The sequence below is a fragment of the Magnolia sinica genome, chromosome 14 (genome assembly GCF_029962835.1).
Source record: "Magnolia sinica isolate HGM2019 chromosome 14, MsV1, whole genome shotgun sequence".
NCBI lineage: Eukaryota > Viridiplantae > Streptophyta > Magnoliopsida > Magnoliales > Magnoliaceae > Magnolia > Magnolia sinica.
The window spans coordinates 18498862-18520143 of NC_080586.1; the positions used below are offsets into that span (position 1 = coordinate 18498862).

General features: G+C 42.1%; 1 pseudogene; it reads right to left on the reverse strand.

Annotated features, from left to right (window-relative positions):
* Positions 1-202: 202 nt before the first annotated feature.
* LOC131225120 (uncharacterized) overlaps positions 203-21282 on the reverse strand; it is a 35680-nt pseudogene continuing 14600 nt past the window's right edge.

The following is a 21282-nucleotide window of genomic DNA, read 5'->3' on the forward strand; positions in this document are numbered from 1 at the left end:
TTCTTTTGTTCACAAATATATCAATAGAAAACAAAAACATATGAACAGAGGTGATAAGTTTGGAGGAAGTAGTAATTAATACATGATAGACATAAGCATGCCTTACACGATATATGTCACGTAGGGTGGCCATTGTTAGGCCCGTTGGGCTATTCAGATACGTCAATTACCCAGTCCGGGCCTGGTTTAGTGCAGCCCTGTATCAAGCATCAGACCATGTGATATCATAGTCACCGATCTGCGATTCGGGGATGCCCAATGCCTTCCACACGGCAGGAGAGGCATCTACTATGTTGTTGGGGCAAGGTGCTTGGTAATCATGATCAGAATCACAACCATTCATCGAATCACACTCATCAACAACCTTAGCCAACACAGATTGGCCATTGGCATTGATCTTGATGTTCTGAAGGCAACGACTTCATTGTACCATCCCGTAGACAGGGCCACGACTTTTTCACTATCGCTATGGTATTTGTTGTCGCACTCAGAAGGGGCCCCACCATCACCCCCTGGGGTGAAGCTATTGATGGTCATGGTCGCACCAGTATTGCTAGTAACGGGAGGCGAGCAGTGGTACTGGGGTTACATCTTGCCCGCCTTGCAGCAGTCGGAGTCATTCTGAGTGTTGCACTTGTGGGCCTTGCCACGTAGGTAGCCACTGGGATTGCATGATTTCAGTGGTTCGTAGCAATTCACTGTGATGAGACATGCCATGAGGAAGAGTACTGAAAGTAGATGCTTGGCGCGCAATGGCATTTCTCTCTAAAATTTCTCCTTCTTTGAGTGGTTTTGGTATTTGGTTATGATTTGAATTGGGGTCTTTGGAAGTGTATTTATAGGCAATTGATGACAATCAACCTTCGTGACTTCATTTCTTGTCTAAGAGTGTGTTTGGTTGTACCAAAATTTTAAATGTATATCGAATTTCTGTCCCAAATTAGACTGATTATTCATGAAATTTCCTGATATTTGGTGCAACCAAATGCACGTTTCTCTCTGCCCATCTCATATTACAAAATCGAAGACAGCGTACGTTTCTCTGTGCCCATCTCATATTTTTTGGCATTTGTATACCGCTCTTTTGTCACCTTGCAAAAGCATCCCCTTTGCCATTTCTAGCCATTCAGACCTGCCAAAACAGTCCTCCATGGCACGAGAGAAACATGAGGCCCACTCATAAGTAATCAATGGCATTCAAGTAGTTGGTCCCACCACAGTTGGATCACGGCAGTATGATTTCTGCAAACAATGAGAGTGAAGTCTTAGCCGAGAACAACCATTCATTCAGTAGGCTCCTCATCAAATGGCCTGAATGGTCCGTGGTACGATTGATACTCTGCTTGAACAATATTAAAGATCCAACTTCCCTCTTGCTGGATGTTATCCATTGGCCTTTCAAGTGCTTGTAACACAAGGTGGACTGTCTTATAGGCTCTCTAACATTGATTCTCACAATCAAGGAATGTGACTAGAGCATTTTCCTGTGAGGCCATAGAATGCAACTTGAATCACATTTCTATGATTATCATGCTTCAGTCGTGAAGGCCAATCCAATTTCAAACAAGTGGGATCCATCGAAAAATGGATCCAACGGTCAGATTCATTCTTGAATGGATCGGATGGCCATTGATTAGATCCTTCCCATCCGATGATTACATCACGTACGTGGAATAATTCTACGTGGTCCATAATGAGTGGATCCAATCTAATCAACTTCTAAAGTAACACCATTATCATAACCATGCAAAAAAAAAAAAAACTAGTCATCTACTCAACGCAGTGACCCATGTTAGATTATCATTGCATTAACTCACGCAACTTAGTAAGCCTGCCGCCACATGATCAACAGAACATCTTTTTTTTTTCTTTTCTCTTTTTTTTTTTAAAGAAGGTGGACCATGGCCACCATGTATATATAAAAAGATGAGATGTACAGCCATTCGGGCGGTTCCAACAAAAAGAACTAGAGCCAATCATATGGAGCAATTACAAAGCAAACGCGAAAGAAAAGAAAAAATCTGAAGGCCATGGAGTGCCCCGGAGAGCCAGCAGCAAATCAAGACAGGGGAATAAGCAGGGGGAAGGGTTCAGGCGAAGGGACGGACTAGCAATGATTGGGAAGGGCCCAAACAAGGAGAGGGGGATCGAAGAGGAGGTTCTATCCAATCCATCTTGGACTTGCAACATCTTAGCGAACCCACTCTCGCTTTGTCTAGGACCAGAGACCCTCTCACGTGTTTGGGAAGGAGGTGAGGAGAAAGGAACAATCTGTTAGGAGCACCGCTGCTAGCAGTGTTGGCGAGGCCATCAGCTACAGAATCACCTTCCCTGTAGTAATGATTGAATCGAACCAGGAGATGAATGGTTTGAAGAATGTACCAAAGCTTCCATCCACAAAAAATAATAATAAATAATAAATAAATAAATCTAGGGTCGAGACTACTTCAAAGAGAACCTTGGAATCAGTTTCCACAACAATGGTTGACAGGCCCATGTCTTTGCAGAATTTCAATCCGTCAGTCAAGCACAAGCTTCGCCATCATGTTGGAGAGGATGTCGTAGTAGGAGTGGAAGGCAAAAATGAGATTCCCTTCGCAATCTCTGCATATACCCCCTCCCCCACTAGCCCCAGGATTCCCGCAGGAAGACCCTGTGGGACTTAATCTAAATGCGGAATAGGCCCACGGATCTGTCTGTGCATGGGACATGGCGATCAGGGGTTCAGATAGCTTACCTAGCTGAGATGCCGCCATGGAAGCCGGATAAGAATACCAGAATATCTGTAGAACTTAAGATCTTCCTCTCCTTCACACCCTTTCTGCAAATCAGTAGATGGGACTCGAATTTTTGCTGTAGTGTAGGATTGGGGACCCAGCTCTCTTTTATAGAGTCTGTGGAGAGGGAGTTTGAAACCCATCACAACTCTCTCTCCCATGCTCCACGTTGTAGCATCCTAGTTCAACTCAAACTGCTATCTGCGTAAGACACCTATAGCATTCCAGCCCTAGTACGCAGAGCTGCGCAGATAGACTGCGTAGCGCATCACCTGAAGTGGGGCCCACTGGTCTACTCAATCATCTAGTCCAACTGTATAACAATCCAGACCATTGATCAGTGAGGCCCACTAAATAGAGTTCTTACATTCTCCCACTTGGGCCTCATTGAGCAACATCAATGATAGTCATATATATAATAATTTTGTAAACAAGTTTTGATATTTTAAGAAAGTATCTAAATGGTTAACCAATGAAAACAGTTGGACAATATGAGTAATGCTATTCAATCTGGTCCATCAAAACAGTCAGTATCAAAACGCGGTAGTCATCACAACATTTAATTTAGGCGAAGTGAGTCTAAGCGCGATCACAAATACTTTCAATCTTAACGACATAGATCACGAACTAGGAAATGTGGTATAAGGATTACACACTTTAGTGTGATAATATGTGCCTATCCTTAAGAGGTTCTGAAGATTTTTCATGTCTCCAACGAGACACAACTGTAGTTCCACTTATTCAAAATTTGCGCATATATATAAATAAGTAGAAATAAATCTTTATATCAAAATCATCCAAACAAACTGTATAAAACGAGATCTCTAAGTGTCTGTGAAAATCAAAGTACGCTCAACTCCCACTAACTAAAAATATCCATGAAATCAATGAGTCCCATGGAGGTTACATGCTCCTGAAATGGCGTGATAGGGAGCCTTTTAGTGAGCGGATCTGCAATCATCTGCTTAGTGCCGATGAATTCCACGGACACTTGATGATTCTGAACCCTTTCCTTTACAACAAGATACTTGATGTCGATATGCCTCGACCTTGACGAATGCTTGTTGTTACTAGAGAAGGAAATAGCAGCCGAATTATCGCAAAATATTCTCAACGGTTTCGGGATATGCTCCAGTACCCGCAAACCTGAGAAGAAACTCTGTAACCATAGTGCCTGATTAGATGCCTCATGGCAGGCAATAAATTCAGCTTCAGTAGTGGATGAGACTGGTAGATTGTTTCACGCTTTTCCACGACACAGCTCCTCCCACCATCATGAAGATGTATCATGAAGTAGACTTCTTAGTATCAACGCAGCCTGCGAAGTCTGCATCTGAATATCCGATCAACTCCAACTGATCAGACCTTCTGTATGTGAGTCCGAAGTCTTTTGTTCTCTGAAGATACCGTAATACTTTCTTTGCAGCTATCCAATGTTGCATTCCTGGATTAGATAGATATCTTCCCAACATTTCAGTGACAAAGGCAATGTCCGGTCGCGTACAGACTTGAGCATACATGATGCTCCCTACTACTGATGCGTACGGAAATTCTTTCATTCGATTCTTTTCTAAATCATTCTTTGGACACTGAAATAAACCAAATTTGTCGCCCTTCACAATGGGCGACTTTCCTGAAGCACAATTTTGCATGCCATACCTTTTGAGTACCCTAGCAATATAGGCCCTCTGTGACAAGCTAAGCAGTCCAAGTGTTCTGTCACGGCGAATCTCAATGCCGATGACGTAAGAAGCTTCACCAAGGTCTTTCATTTCAAACTTTTGAGATAAAAATTTCTTGGTGTCGCTCAACATCCTGGTATCACTGCTAGCTAACAGAATGTCATCAACATACAAAATCATCATAACGAACTTACTCCCACTGGTTTTAATGTAGATGCATTCATCTGCAGTGTTTTCTACAAAGCCATATGAAGAAATTACTTCATGAAACTTAAGGTACCACTGCCGCGATGCCTGTTTCAACCCATAAATGGACTTCTTAAGTTTGCAAACCAAATGTTCTGCGCCAGTAGCTACAAAACCTTCGGGCTGCAACATATACACATTCTCATTTAGATCCCCATTGAGAAATGCAGTCTTTACATCCATCTGATGTAACTCTAAATCCATATGAGCTACAAGAGCCATTATGATCCTGAATGAGTCTTTCTTTGATACTGGTGAGAAAGTCTCCTTAAAGTCAATGCCCTCACGTTGGTTAAAACCCTTGGCAACAAGTCTGGCTTTATATCGTTCGACATTACCTTTGGAGTCCCGTTTGGTTTTAAATATCCATTTACAACCAATCGGCCTTATTCCAGTGGGTAACTCTACAAGATCCCATACTTTATTGTCTTGCATGGATTTCAACTCATCTTTCATGGCATTAAACCAACGAGAAGGATCAACACTTTGTTTGACTTGTGTAAAGGATTTAGGATCCTTTTCCACCCCTATGTCAAAGTCGTGTTCCTGTAAGTATACGATGTAATCGTCTCGATTTACAGGCCTTCTCTCTCTTTCAGATCTTCTTATTGGTTCAGCTTGTTGGGTCTGATCTTGATTTTCCTCATCAGTGGTTTGTATATGAGGTTCTACGTGGTCCTCTGCAGAATCGACTGCATCATTCACGTGATCTGGATTGACTATGACAGGAGTCACAGTCCTTTGTTCCTCAAATACAAAATTTCTTATGTTCGTGCTCCCACTGTTTTCAGTGTCCTCAATGAATCTGGCATTCCCAGTCTCAACAATCCTGATGGAGTGGGAAGGACTGTAGAATCGATAGCCTTTTGATCTTTCTGAGTATCCAATGAAGAAACAACTTATGGTTCTAGGATCAAGCTTCTTTTCATGCGGGTTATAAATTTTGGCCTCAGCAGAACAACCCCAAACATGTAGATATCGGAGACTTGGTTTTCTCCCATTCCACAACTCAAAAGGAGTTTTGCTTACTGCTTTTGTTGGGAACCCTGTTTAATATATGAACTGCAGTTTGATCGCATCACCCCACAGAGATTCTCGCAATGTTGAATTGCGACCATACTTCGCACCATATCCATAAGGGTGCGATTATGTCTCTCAACCACTCCATTCCGCTCTGGAGTACCAGGCATAGTGTCTTGAGCAACAATGCCACAATCCTGCGGTATTTAGCGAATGGCCCTGGATTGCGTCTTGATTCGTATATCTGCCATAGTATTCACCACCACGGTCGGAACCGACAACTTTAATTCTCTTATCGAGTTGATTTTCAATCTCGGCTTTATAGATTTTAAAAGCATCCAGGGCATCTGATTTCTCACTGATAAGGTATAGGTATCCAAAGCGAGAGTAGTCATCTATAAAGGTAATGAAATATTTGTGGCCACTCCATGAGGCTGTAGGGAATGGTCCACAGATATCTGTATGTATAACCTCTAATAGATCTACACTCCTGGTTGCACCTTTCTTTCTCGTTCTAGTCTGTTTCCCTTTTATGCAATCAATGCATACTTTATAGTAAGAGAAGTCTAGAGAATGCAAAATTCCTTCTCGCACAAGCCTGTCTAATCTCTCACGAGATATATGGCATAGCCGCCTGTGCCACAACATGGAGGAATTCTCATAGTCTAGTCTTCGCTTGGATCCCACTACATTTCCATGCAAGGTATTAATATTATAGACGTGAGAGGCAATCAAGTCTAACTGGTATAAGTTGTTTACTAAAGATCCGGTTCCAACTTTAATCGAATTAAAGTAAATACTAAAACTTTTATTTCCAAAGTGGAACGAATATCCCAACTTATCCAAACAGGAAATTGAAACTAAATTGCGCCTTATAGACGGCACACAGAATGTATTAACTAAATTCAAAAAATGACCAGACTTCAACTTAAGCCTATAGACTCCTATTGCCTCCACGTCGACTTTGACACCATTGCCTACGTATACTGAGCGCTCCGCATCAGTTGGTGGCCTGGCCTGTAGTAATTCCTGCATAGAAGTGCATATGTGAATAGTAGTTCCTGAATCTATCCACCAGGAATCCGCTGACACATCGGTCAGATTCAAAACAGACAAGAACAGAATGATTACCTTTCTTTATGAGCCAATCCTTAAAACCTTCGCAGTCTTTCTTTAGATGACCCGTCTTTTTACAAAAGAAGCACGGTTTGCCTTTAACCCGTTTGCGTTTAGATCCATTTCCAGATTGATTCTCATGGTTTCCAGATGGAGGACCAGAGAATCCATTATTAGAACCTTGTTTCCTCTTCCTTTTACCTTTATTCCCCTGCCCATGCCCTTGTCCTGAAGTCACCATATTAACATTTTGAACTTTTATCATCTGTCTGATCCTGTCTTCTTCTTGGATGCACTGAGTGATGAGTTCATCCAATGTCCACATGTCCTTCAGAGTGTTATAGTTTACCAAGAACGTGCCGAATTGGGGAGGTAGGTTGTTCATGATCAAATGAACCAGTTGATCATCAGTGAGTACAAGCCCTAGAGCACGGATCTTAGAAACAACTTCGATCTGCTCTACAATGTATTCACGGATGTTGCCTTTTCCATCGTAGGACGAGCGAGTCAATTTATTCAGAAGAATGCCCACTTCAGATTTATCAGATTTCTTGAATCGTTTTCCCATTTCGGTCAGGAAAACTTTAGCCTTATCTGTTTCAGGCATGGCACCCTTCATCGATTCAGAAATTGAATATTTAATGACTTTCAGGCATGTATCATTTGATCTAAACCATGCAACCCATCGATTATATTCAGCTTCAGTCGCATTATCAGATGGCTTTGGCGGTTCTGGTGTTATCAGGGCAAGATCTAATTGAAGACAACCCAGTACAACTTCAATGGCGTTCTTCCATTGAGTATAATTAGATCCATTTAAGGCAGGGACTTGATGTGTATTAGTTGGAATTGAGACTGAAATATAAGAGATACACATATACTCACATTAGTTCATAGTTTCACAAAAGCAATGTTGTAAATGTCAACAAATATCTGGCAAAGTTAATCAATTCAGTTGCTAAGGGAGGCATCAACTGAATCCTCCAGGATGAAAATGGGCCCAACCATCACATCCTGGTGAGAATCTGTTACATCATCATCATTCTTCCTATGGGAGGTAATAATAACATGTTAGTGATCCTCCTGAACATGAAGCTGAGTGATATAAGTCATGTAAATTTGAGACACTCAACACCTATGGGTGAGATGAGTCTTTCAGTTTTACATTACCAGCACCATTTACTTCACCCGTTCACTTGACTGCCAAAAACGGTAATCGTCTATGTTTTCGTTACCGTACGCATGAAAACGTGAACGTAACTGTATGCAATCTTTCTGATCCCAATGTTACAAGTCTGTACTTGTAAAGTTTTCATCGATTGAGGTCACTATGGTGGCTAACACAACCAAATCCAAAACTACAAATATAGACTTTGAGATTGCTATTATAATCCTGCCTCTCTATGGATTATTTCTTAATTAGTCCGATGCGGTCCATAAGTTAGTTGATACTGACCTTTTAGAATTCCTTAAAAGTGAAAAATGTTTCACATCTTATATTCCAACAGTCCATATCAACGTTTAAAGATGGGTGATGGGCCAATAATAATACCGAATCAAGACTCTGCATGTTATGATAATTATCAATGAGCATTATAATTTTGGCTTTCAACCCTTATATGATATATTGATTTAATGGAATAACATAAGTGATTGGATAGATCTATATATTATCAATTTAGCTAAAGATCCAAATATGGTGCTCATGCTGAATGATCAAAAGTGAGCCTACATATGACCTTAATTGATATTGAATGGTCCAAGATGAGACCATATCAGGTGTCATGCTCAGCAACGAAGTGGATCTCCGTTCATGGAATGGCCCCAACACGAGCCTCGGGCCCAACCAAATATGTAATTGGATCCCAATCGCGGGTGAAAACGCGAAAGCAAGCGGGTTTGCAGACTCGACCGCTTATAAGGTCATAAACGACCTAACCAAAATCGGTTCTCCCATCTTCGCAAGCAGCAGAGGAGAGAGGCGATTCCTCTATCACCGCAAGCAGCAGAGGAGAGAGGCGATTCCTCTATCTCTGCCTTCCTGATGAGAAGAGAAGAAGCTACTCTCTCTGTAGCTTGCTATCAGGAGGTTCTGATGGGTTGTGATAGATCTATGGTGTCGAGAATGCCATTTGAAGCGGCGGACATGGCCTCAAGTGATGAAGATTCAACCATGCAACGCCGACAACGACTCTGAAACATGGTTTGAAGGGAAGATGGTGTGCTATAGCCTGCATCTGTAAATCTGGAGATCGACAATGGCAATCGGCTCCCACAAATCGCAAGTAGGGGTCCGCAGGAAGAACCGGTTTCGGAATCCCCAATCTGATATGGGATTCCAAATCCCTAATTTCCAGATTTGGGTGTTCTGAATTGGAAAACCCTAATTTCTGATACAGGATTCAAATCAGAAATCCCCGATCTGAATAACCAGATTTAGGATTTTCAAAATTCCTAATATGGGTTTCTATAATTAGGGTTTCAAATCGAAATTCCTTAATCTGAAACTCTGAATTTAGGGTTTCGAATCCAAATCCCTAATCTGAACATCTGTATTTAGGGTTTCGAATCCAAATCCCTAATCTTCTGATTTGGGGATTGAAAATCGAAATCCCTAATCTACTTTTGATTTTGGGGTATTCGAATATGAAAACCCCAATTTTCTTAATTTGGGGATTCAAATCTGAAATCCCTAATTAAATTCAAAATTTGAAATTCCAATTTGCCTAATTTGGGAATTCGAAAAAAACCTGATTATGAATTCAAATATTTAATGGATGAATCTGATCATCCATGCCTTTGCACAGTGGCTTTGATACCAACTGTGGGACTTAATCTAAATGCGGAATAGGCCCACGGATCTGTCTGTGCATGGGACATGGCGATCAGGGGTTCAGATAGCTTACCTAGCTGAGATGCCGCCATGGAAGCCGGATAAGAATACCAGAATATCTGTAGAACTTAAGATCTTCCTCTCCTTCACACCCTTTCTGCAAATCAGTAGATGGGACTCGAATTTTTGCTGTAGTGTAGGATTGGGGACCCAGCTCTCTTTTATAGAGTCTGTGGAGAGAGAGTTTGAAACCCATCACAACTCTCTCTCCCATGCTCCACGTTGTAGCATCCTAGTTCAACTCAAACTGCTGTCTGCGTAAGACAGCTATAGCATTCCAGCCCTAGTACGCAAAGCTGCGCAGATAGACTGCGCAGCGCATCACCTGAAGTGGGGCCCACTGGTCTACTCAATCATCTAGTCCAACTGTATAACAATCCAGACCATTGATCAGTGAGGCCCACTAAATAGAGTTCTTACAGACCCATCTACGTTCAGCTTCAGCCAAGGGGCAGGGGGCCTTTGCCACTTGATTATGTTCAATCGGAGGGTTCTGAGAGAAGGCGCTGGTTGGGAAAATCCTTGGATTGTAAGGCCTTCCCATGCAGTGCGGTTGATGCCCGGTATAAGAGAGTCGAGGTCCAGGATCCATTTGGTGATTTTGGAAATGATTCGGTTTGGGTCGATGGGCCTGTTGTCAAAAATAGCTCTGTTTCTGCCTAGCCATATCTCCCAAAGGATTATGGGGAAGGCCAGCCCATGAATGAGTCTCCGATAGGAAGAGAATAAAGCGGAAGAAGACCATTGAAAGATGCGGTCTTGAATGGATTGATCTTGGATTAGCGGGATTTGGAATGAGTTGGCAAAATGGCCCCAAATTGGGTTGATGTTTCACTATGGCAAAACAGATGATCGATATCTTCAACCTAAGGACCAACTAAGGTAGGAGGTTGATAGCGAGGGTTGCCAAGATTGCTGGTGGAGAAGGGTGAGGTTGCTGTAGGTGGGTGAGAAGCTAGAGGGGTCAAGGTCTGAGCAGGGGACGGGGGCGCTGAAGGAAGTTGAGAAAGGGGGGTTGTAATAGGCTGGTGGAGGTGGGCTGTACGGGGTGTTGAGACAGGCTGGTGGAGGTAGGATGATCTGAAGGATGAGAAGACCAGAAATGGAAAATGGGTTAGTGGTGGGAATTTCACCCTGGTTGGAGCTGGGCAGGAGATTGAAGAGCGAGAGGGACAAGGAGATGTTCAGCTGTGATCCCACAATAGCTGCACTTTGAGGCTAAACTGATGCCAAGGCGCTGAATGGCTGAATCAACAGGGATTGCATAATGCATAATCTTCCACAGGAGGATGGCTATCTTAGGAGGGATGATTTTATTCCAGGCCCATCGGGTCCAATGTTTCTCAGGTCTTTGACTTCTCAGTGCATTCCATGCTGATTTGGTGGAGAATTTGTCATTTGGAGACAACGTCCATACTAGCCTGTCACGTCTATCTAAAATATAGACTCCACTATCGAGGATGGACCAAATTGCTAAAGCGGGGAGAAGGTCAGCTAGCTACATCAAATTTCAGGATCTTGCTGGGCCCCAGAAGTCTGAAAGAAGGGCCTTGCTGGCTTGGGGATGAGGAGATACTATAGCTACTTGCAATACGAGACCATTGCCAGTCCAGTTGTGTAGCCAAAATGAGACTTCCCCTTTGCCGATAAGCCATTTAGAGTTGAGGATGGTGAATTGAAGGGAGCCTCTAATGTCTTTCCATAAGTTGGATCCAATAGTTATGAATGGGCTGCTAGAAATGAGGAATTTCTGAAGATACTTGGCTGCGAAGAACCTGGCCCAAAGTGAATCTCCCTGGATGAGACTCCAGGCCATCTTACATCTACTAGCTCTTATGGAGTCCACTATCCTTTGGATTCCGAGCCCTCCTTCAGAGAGGGGGTAGCAGATTTCACACCTTCTAACCCAATGATGTTTCTTGGATCCATTTAATGTGCCCCAGAAGAAGGACGCAAGGACTCTCTAGGTGGCCGCAAACTTTCTTTGGGATGTTGATGGCCGAAAAGATGTGCATGGGAATGCTAGAGAGGACATGCTTGATGAGGACTAGCTTAGCCGCCTGGTTGAGGAGTTTGACTTTCCACCCAGCAATCCGATGATCAATTTTCTAGAGAAGGGGGAGAATGTGGATGTATCGGATCCTGCCTTTGTGGAGGGGAACTCCCAAGTATGTGAAGGGGAGGGAACCTGGCTGATAGCCTGATAATCGAGCTACTTCTCTGGCTTTGGTGGGAGTAGCTTTGTTGGCTAGGATGAAGCAGCTCTTTGACGGGTTGACTTTCTGGCCAGAAGCTCGCTTATAGGAGAGGATAAAAGCAAGAAGGGCTCGAATCGATGAGGATCTGCCATTCAAAAAGATAATAGTGTCATCAGCAAAGAGCAGATGGGATATAATGAGGCATCCTCTTGGAGTGTTGAAGGGGAGACATCTTCTGGATAAGAATATTTCCTTAAGGCCCCGAGAAAGGACCTCGGCCGCAATGGTGTCCCCTGGAGGATTAGAAGAAACCAAAGGATACTCCGTTGATGAGAATAAAGAACCAACTTCCTTACCAACTTTGCCTTGCAATATTGATCTAGTCCTGGTGGAAGCCGAATTTCCCAAGGACAACGCTAATGAATGGTCATTCGAGCCTGTCGTAAGCCTTTTCCATGTCCAGCTTTAAAATGATGTTCCTGCCATGGGACTTGCGGTCAATAGCATTAGCCATCTCAGAAGCAATGGATATGCATTCAATTATCGACCGGTTTTTTACAAAGGCACTTTGCTCCTCTGAGATAATAGCTGAAAGGATAATAGAGAGTCTGGAGGCTAGGATTTTGGAGAATATCTTCTGAATGCAGTTGCATAGACTAATGGGCTGGAAGTCGGCAAAGGATTTCACATTCTTTAGGGATGAGAAAAATGGACTTGTATCGGAATACTCTAGGATATTGTCCTCCCTGAAATAGTTCGATAGCTGCACTATGGAAATCAGTTTGGATGATATCCCAACATGAAGAGAAGAAGCCGCCTGAAAAACCATCTAAGCCCGAGGCACTATCAGCCAGAATGGCGAAGACTGCAGCCTTGACTTTATCGAGAGGGCGAGGGCTGAGGAGGGCAGCGTTTTTAGAGTTAGTAATGAGAGGAGGGATGCAGTCAAGGATGGAGGGCGAGATGGTGGAGATGTTGGATGCAAAGGTCTGAGAAGAAATGGACTGCTGCATCGCCAATCTCTTGAGTAGTCAGGATTGGGGGGCCCGATTGAGGCTGAATGGATCGGATGGTGGCTCGTCTTCTCTTGTCCAACATAGAGGCGTGAAAAAACTTGGAATTTCAATCCCTGACCTGTAGCCATGTGATCCTATATCGTTGTTTCTAGAAGATTTCCTCAAAAAGCAAGGCTTTCTTAAGGGAGGCAAGGGCCAGATTAAGGTTGGATCTGTCAATAGAGGCTCTGGTGTGGAGGAGTCTGGCTTCCACTGCTGTAATCGCGTCCTCTTCAATCCTGACATTTTGGAATACATTCCCAAAAATTCTAGAATTTCATGATTTGAGGGTTGATTTAAGCCTATTCATTTTAAGGAGGAGCTTAATCATAGGGCTCCCCTGTATATCTAGCTGACAGAAATCGAAAACTAGGCTGTGGAATCCCTCATGATGTAGCCACATGTTTTGAAAACAAAAAGGTTTAGGGCCAGTACCTGTCGCCATTTGCATGGAGAGAAGCATGGGGGAGTAATCAGAGAATACCCGAGTTAAGTGCTCCACCTTGTGTTGAGGATCAAATATTGCATATTAGACCCCAGTTATTACCTGATTTTACGAGCATGATACCGTTTAACACCTATTTTAATCATGTTTGTGATGCAGGGTGTACTTAGGAGCCTAGACTGGAAAAGGTTACTTAAAGCATGGATTAAATTCTCATAAATCACCAAGGCAAGGGATGGACCCCAGGGGATTGAGATCGAAGAATTTACACGCCCTGGATTCGAGAAAATCCAGTATTTCACACTAAAGAGGCCTAAAATTCGTCCAAAATGCAAGATCACAAGGTTCTCACCATCCGTTTGGCTTAAAAATTTATATCTGGCCTAGGGACCCTAAATTAATCGTACACGTTGAATTTCAGCTCCTAGATCTCTGTGGAAGTGGCCCAATGGACAGATCAGCCCATGAATCTCTAATTTGGGGCCCACCTGATATCAGGATATGCTTTAATTTTGGTCTCAACCCTTTGAGCGAGATGGGAAGGCAGATGGACGGTGTGGATTTATCAGAACTATCATCGTGAGGCCCACACGAGTGCTGCACATGCACTGCAGCAAGTGCACTTGCACCAGCCAACTTTCTTAAACAGAGACGGAGCCTCTGTGTTCTCTCTCACTCACAGTCGTCCGTTGGTCGATCAATGGGCCATCAAAACGAACCCATCTGTAATCCAGATTGTCCATCATGCAACTGAGAGAAATCTGATCAAAACCTAGAAGATCACCCCATGATCGACGAATAGAGGGCCACACCATGATCATCTGTACGGGCTATCCAGAGCATAGAATCGCCTTATATTTTAACTCTTGGGCCGAAACTCCACAACCAACCCAACGAAAGGATCGGATTCCCTGTACGTACATGATGGTGGACTGAAAAGGCCAAGCTATATGTCCTAGAGGGGGGCGAATAGGACTATATATGCCAAATTAAAAAATCATAGCAGAATTAAAGAATATGATAGCCAAATAACGGAAAGTAATTCACAATGCAGGAATGAAAAGCAGCCTCAATAATCAAGTATTGAGAGGTTGATACAAATGTTGTTCTGAGGACAACCTTACACTATAAAAACCAAGGGTTTATGGCAGGACAACCTTACTAGAATAATGAGTATCAAATTCTCAAACTTAAGAGGAAAATAAAAGGAAATAGCAAGAATTGAAATCTACACTATTACAACATTCCCACAATGCGTGAAATATAAATATTACACCATTCACATCCAAACATACATCCCACAATTTTGAATGATAAAAGATAGGAAAAATAAATCACACATCTACAAAACACAAAGAGTTATAGTGGTTCGCCTGTGTGTTCACCACCTGTTAAACAACAGCCACACAGCTTGCTACTCCACTCCTAATATCCTCACAAAGTGGATATTAGTGTTCACTATGAAAATAGGTTTTTCTCAGGTTCACCTAAAACCCTCACAATTGTGTCTTTCTAATGGGCTTACACAATTCAAAAACCCCACACTCTGAGTTTTCTGGCTCTCCTCAAATAACCAACACTTAGAGATTTTTTTGGCTAAATCTCAAAGAAACCAAAAGCATAGAAGATTTACAAAAATGTAAAATACTTGGATTTCTCCTTTTGTTGCAGCCCGAAAGAACCAAATCGAAGTAGAAGTTCAAATGTAGAAGTTCAATGTCCAATACTCACTTCAAAATGGTTCTAGGTTCTAGATTGATTTTAAATTAAACCAGTTGGGCTAACTCTATTTAATTTTGATTCCAAGAAGAAGGAATACAGCAATTTCACTTTCAAATCAGATTGGAATATAGAAACTAAATCAAATTAACAAAGCTAACAAAAGAGAATATTAAATATGCACAATGTAGCTTAAAAAGAAACTAACTAATCTCTCAGAGTGATGTCTTGATTTTACTTGAATTTGATTCTTAAACTCTGAAATTCGTGCTTTATTTACAGTTGCAAAAATCGCATCTACGACTGGTCCCATGGACACTACAACTGGTCGTAGGACCAATAGCATTTTGAACTTTTGAGCGCGATCGGATAAAACCGTTCCACGACTGGTCGTAGGCTTTCCACGACCGGTCGTAAACCCTCCATGACTGGTCATGACCTGCCCACGACTGGTCGTGAGGAACTAGAATTCGTTACTGTAGTTTGAGTCGTAGCTACTAGACTAGTCATGAACAAGTCGTGCATTGTTCACACGACCGGTCGATAGACTCCAGGACTAGTCATAACTCAACCAAAAAATTTTAAAAATTTGCAACAACTTAGGACTGGTCTTGAAATTTCTTGGACTGGTTGAGCCAGTTCTAAGACTAGTCGAACAGAGTCTAAAACTAGTGTAAGAACAGACCAAACACTTATAAAATGATTCAATTTGAATTATGTATACAAAATGACCAACCCTAAGGTCAATCTAAGGTCAATCATACCTCGAGAGTGATGTATGAACATTGAGACTTCATTTCTTCAGATGATGGTTGACCTTTGAAGATTATGAAACTTGGGATCTCTATTCTTGATGTAGCTTGGATTTGAATTATACTTCATCTTGTACTTCATATTGAGTTGAACTTTAGTCTTGAGTTGTACTTGATTTTGAGTTGTACTTGAGTCTTGAACAAGAACTTGTCTTTTGATGTAACTCTTGTAGCTCTTGAAAGACTCTGAACTTTGAAGCTTACAGGAGTGGACAATGTACTTGACCTTTCATGTCTTAAAGTAGAGCTTCATTCTCAACTTGAAGCAATGTGATGCAGTGCCTTAAACATATATATATATATATATATATATATATATATATATATATATATATATATATATATATATATATATATATATATATATTCTCATACTACACAAGACACAGATAGTGTTTTTGGCACCATAAAATTTGACAAACAAAGGAGCAATCAACCATAGCACTTACATGGACCGCACAGACTCCAACAAGATCCGGGTTTCTCCCGCAACAATAGAGAAACTAGACTCACAATTTCTTCTACCTTTCACACGCTCCGTTCAGGAATTTGAAACTGACCACACCCGTAAAACTCGGCCAAGTGGGCCCCATTGGACGTTAGATCATTGATCTAAACTATCCATCTTAAAGGCAGGACAAAATCTATTAAAACATAATCTTTTTATCCCCAAATGATTGAGAAACCAGGCACACCTCTTCCACGTTCCTTCCGCAAATGGCAACAAAACAAAGGAAGTGAGCGCGGTTTTCTCGGCGTAATGTGATATGGCATTAGATCCCGACTTCAATCGAGACTGTCCAAATTGCTTGGAGTAGAGATCCGACGTCCTCCAAGGAATCTGAAAGAGAAGAAAACATGGGAGAAGCTTGGTCGTAGTCAGCGAATACGCTGCTACCAGGAGTTGCGTAAAAAATAGAATCCGGTCTTGCTGCGTAAATAGATTTACACAGGGATTTTTTGTGGCTGCGTAAAAAGCTTTCGCAGTAGCTTTTAAAAATGTAAAGCCACTGACTGCCTCTCCTTATTGTATAAAAAGGAGAGAAGAGAAAGAAAAGGTGAGGCTGGGACGTCTAGAAGGAGAGAGAGAGAGAGAGAGAGAGAGAGAGAGAGAGAGAGATATTTAGAGTTGCTTGTTTTACTTCTATTTTCTTATGAATTTTTAAAGATTTAGCTTAGTCATGTCGGGCTAAACCTCTTAGCTAGAGCTAAGAGGTGAAGCTTGTGGTGTGATGGGAAGGATTCTATGATCTTAATTCATGTTATGAACTAATTTGATTATAGTTGTTCACTCCCCAAGTATGGGTTGTGATGTAGTAATAAACTCGGTGAGACCGAGGTCGAATCCCAAGGGACTGATACCTGTATGTAATTTGAAACTAAGTAGAACTAGAACTGGACTAAGATGTAATCTAAATCAAATAGGATTTAAGGAATAATTGTGGAATACTAATCTAAAACTTAAACAATTGAAAGGAAGGAAACTAGGGATTCAGAGGATCCACTTGTAGAGATCAGGGAGATCTTATGCCTGCATCAGGAATCATGGAAATTAAACTGAACTTACTTGATCTAGTTTTCACGAGATGAAAGGTATATGAATTAGAATGGATTCCATCACCAAACCATGCCCAGGAGACAAAGTAAACAACAGAATTAAACTAATTACCAACCAATCTATATGTTATGAAGGTTAGGAAGGATACCGCCATCCAACCATGCCTAAAAGACGATGGCGAACAACAGGGCTTCCTGACGTCATAATCAAAATAAGGAAAAAGAAATACTCAAAGCCATTGCAAACCCATTGTAATGTTAGTCACAATAGGCCATTAAAGACTACAAATATTCTCATAATAAAATTAAATCAAAAATCAATTTAGTCCAAATAAAAGGCATAGCAACAGTCTCCCATCACGCTACAGGCTTCACCTCTTAACCCTAGCTAAGAGGTTCAGCCAGACATGGATGAGCTGGATCTCTTAAAAATAAACAAATTAAGATAAAAATAAAAAGAAAAAGAAACTCTCTAGCCTCCCAGTCTGCTCCACGGCAGCCAACTCTCCCAGACCCGACCAAGCCTTTCCTCCTTCCAATTTTTTTGATCCCCTTCTCTTTCTTCTCCTCTCTCCTTTATAGAAGACCCAAGGCCTGTGGCTTGGAGCGTGGAGAGGTGAAGTCGGAGAAGGAACTCTGTACGCAAAAGACCACCAGCCGCACTTCTTTCGCAGCAAAAAAAATCCTTTGTGTAAATCTTGTTACGCAGTCAAGAAGACCGCCCCTCTACTCCCCACTTTCCTTGCTTTCTTTCTAAAAGGAGAACGTCCTCTAGGATCTTTTTGGCAGACCTACATGATGGACGGTTCAGATCATCCGTCCGATCACCTCCAAGCACACACAACACGCCGCAAAAATCGGACAGCGTCCGGCTGCGAAACAGGGCGTGTTCCATTTACGCAGTGCTGACGGTGGGGGCCACTACGTCATTTTTCTGTAAAATCCACTCCGTCTATTCGTTGCAGCTCGAAAAACCAGGTGGGAATCACTGTTTTTGGATCAAAATCAGTGTGGTCCATGGATGTTTTCATCCAACCGTCCATCCCACGTTTGGGCAGTTTAAAGATCAATATCCGCTGTTCATTGAAATTCTGTCACCTAGGACTTGATGAGCAGGCCTTTATGGATACGATGAATGGCTTGGATTCTTCATATGGACAGTGGGTGGGGCCCACAGCATCAACCGACGATGACAGCGCTTCGCTGTAACGGCAGTTGCCATTTTGGAGAAGGAAGTCGGTCAAAACCGACTTTGACCGGGTTTCTTAATCCGGTGCACGTTGAGTGCACATACACTCTGTACACATGTGATGCTCATGGGCCATCATCATGATGGTCGTGAGAAATTCGTTCCATCCATCCATTCTGTCATATCATTTAGACCGTCCAGACCAACTTTGAAGCATATCCAGATATCAGGCGGGCCCCACATAATGATTAAAGGGGCCACTTTCAGAGGGATCCAATGGCTGAAATTTGACGTGTATGGTTAGTTTTTGGTCCTCGAGCCATGTATAAAGTTTTGAGCCGAACAGATGATGGAAACCCAGTGATCTTGCATTCTGGCTGACTTTCAGGCCGCTTGAGCTTCAGTTTCTCGATTTTCGGGATCTCTGGCGTATAATTCCGTCAATCTTAGTCCCCTGGAGTCCGTCCCTTGCCTTGGTGATTCTGGAGCGCCAAATCCATGCATTTAGCACCCCGATCTAGTCTCAGCTCACAAATCCACCTTGCAACAAAAACATGATTAAAATGGGCTATTAAACGGTACCATGTTCATAAGTCCAGGCAATAACTAGGTCTGATATGCAATATTTGACCCTCAACAATAGTTTAATTAATAGGAATACTTTCAGTTTTTAATGGTTTGTTGTGACTGAAATTACAATAGATCTGCAATGGCTTTGAGTATTTCCTTTTCATGATTTTGATTATGAAGTTAGGAAGCCCGTTATTCACCATTGCCCCTTAGACATGGTTGGATGATGGAATCCTTCCTAACCTTCATATGTCTCTCAGATTGGTTGTGGATTAGTTTAATTCTGTTGTTTACTTTGTCTCATGGGCACGATTTTGTGATGGAATCATCTCTAATTCTTATACCTTTCATCTCTTTGAAAACTAGATCGAAGGAAGTTCAATTTGAGTTTTAGTGACATATCTTCCAACTGGATGAAGATGGGACTCAAAGTCCAGTTGAGTTCATGAATCAAGCGTAGATCTCCCTGATCTCTACAAGTGGATCCTCTGAATCTCGAGTTTTCTATCTTTGAATTTTACAAATTTTAGTTTCTTGTTTCACCATTATTCTCTCATATTCACTTGATTTAGATTACATCTTATTCTAGTTCTAGTTCTGGTTACTTTCAAATTACGTACAAGGATTAGTCCCTATGGATTCGACCCCGGTCTCACCGAGATTATTACTACATCACAACCCTATACTTGGGGTGTGAACACCTTGCATCTGGGAAAAGCCTGCAACCAGTCCGAGTTCAAAAGCATTCTGTCAAGCCTAGCCTAGCGTCTGCTTTGTCCCGCTCTATTGTTACACCAAGTGAATTTAGAGCCCGAAAATCCTACATCAATCAGGCCTGCTTCACTAATGGCTAAGCGGAAGTCATCCATGCTTCTAAGATCGGCCACCCGGCTCCCTGCTCTCTCATCTTGGCTGATGGTTGCATTGAAATCTCCAGTGACCAGCCATGGGCCTGAGGTGGCAGATGACAGGGAAATCAGTTCCTCCCAGAGAAGTTTCATATTCATTTTGTTGCAATCAGCATATACAACGGAGATAGTGACTGCCCGATCGCTGTCGTCCGATTTCGCTTTGACTCTGATGCATTGGTTTGTGGCCGAAATTGTTTGGAGCTGGTATGGGGGATTAAAAAGAATCCAAATCTTCCCTTCCGTTATGTCTTCGGAGATGGAATGCTAGAATCCCAATCTGGCAGCTGTGTGGATTCTCTTGTTAGGCCATACTATAGGTTCCTGAAGAAGAAGGATACCAACTCACCCGATCAACAGAACATCTAACCTCGACTATCAACATATGTGAACGTGCAGGTACACTCACACGATGAGGACCATCCATGCCTAGAGTGGCTAGACATGTAGTGTCGCCAACCCCTTCCACAGCAAGCCACTGATCAGCCAGTCATATATACGCTGCATGGGTGGTTTGGATAGCATGTACATCATACATCCATTCAACTGTCATAATCAATGTGGACAAGTAGGGCCCTCAACTTTGTAGTAATTTCAGCCTTTATCTCAAATTTATAATTTTTTGAAACTTGGATATCATAAAAATATAGGATTGGATTTTTATTTTTTTTAAAAAAAGTTTAAAAAATAAAAGAAATAATGGGAGAATGAGGAAGAGGCAGATCAGGAAGAAGAAAACTAGAGAGAGGAGCAGAGGAGTTTTCAAAAGTGCAAGAAGAGAAAGGGGTGTCGTACAGCTCCTTCTCAGTTAGAAAACGTTCCTACCCAGTGTTTGTAGTGTTGTTGATGTCTTAAATCTATCAGTAACAGGGTTTGTTGATGTCATCAACAGACCACTCAATGTCATCGACAGATGCTCGATCCCATTAGAAAAATGAAAATAAATCTATGTTGGTTGTTAAACTATTTTAGATGTTTTTTTGATGGCATCGATGCCAACAATAGGTCTTCGAGGGATATCGATGCCATCGAAGGTCTGATTAAAGTTTCACTTAGAATTGCATAAGTGCGCAATTTATTTCCTATTCCATTTAT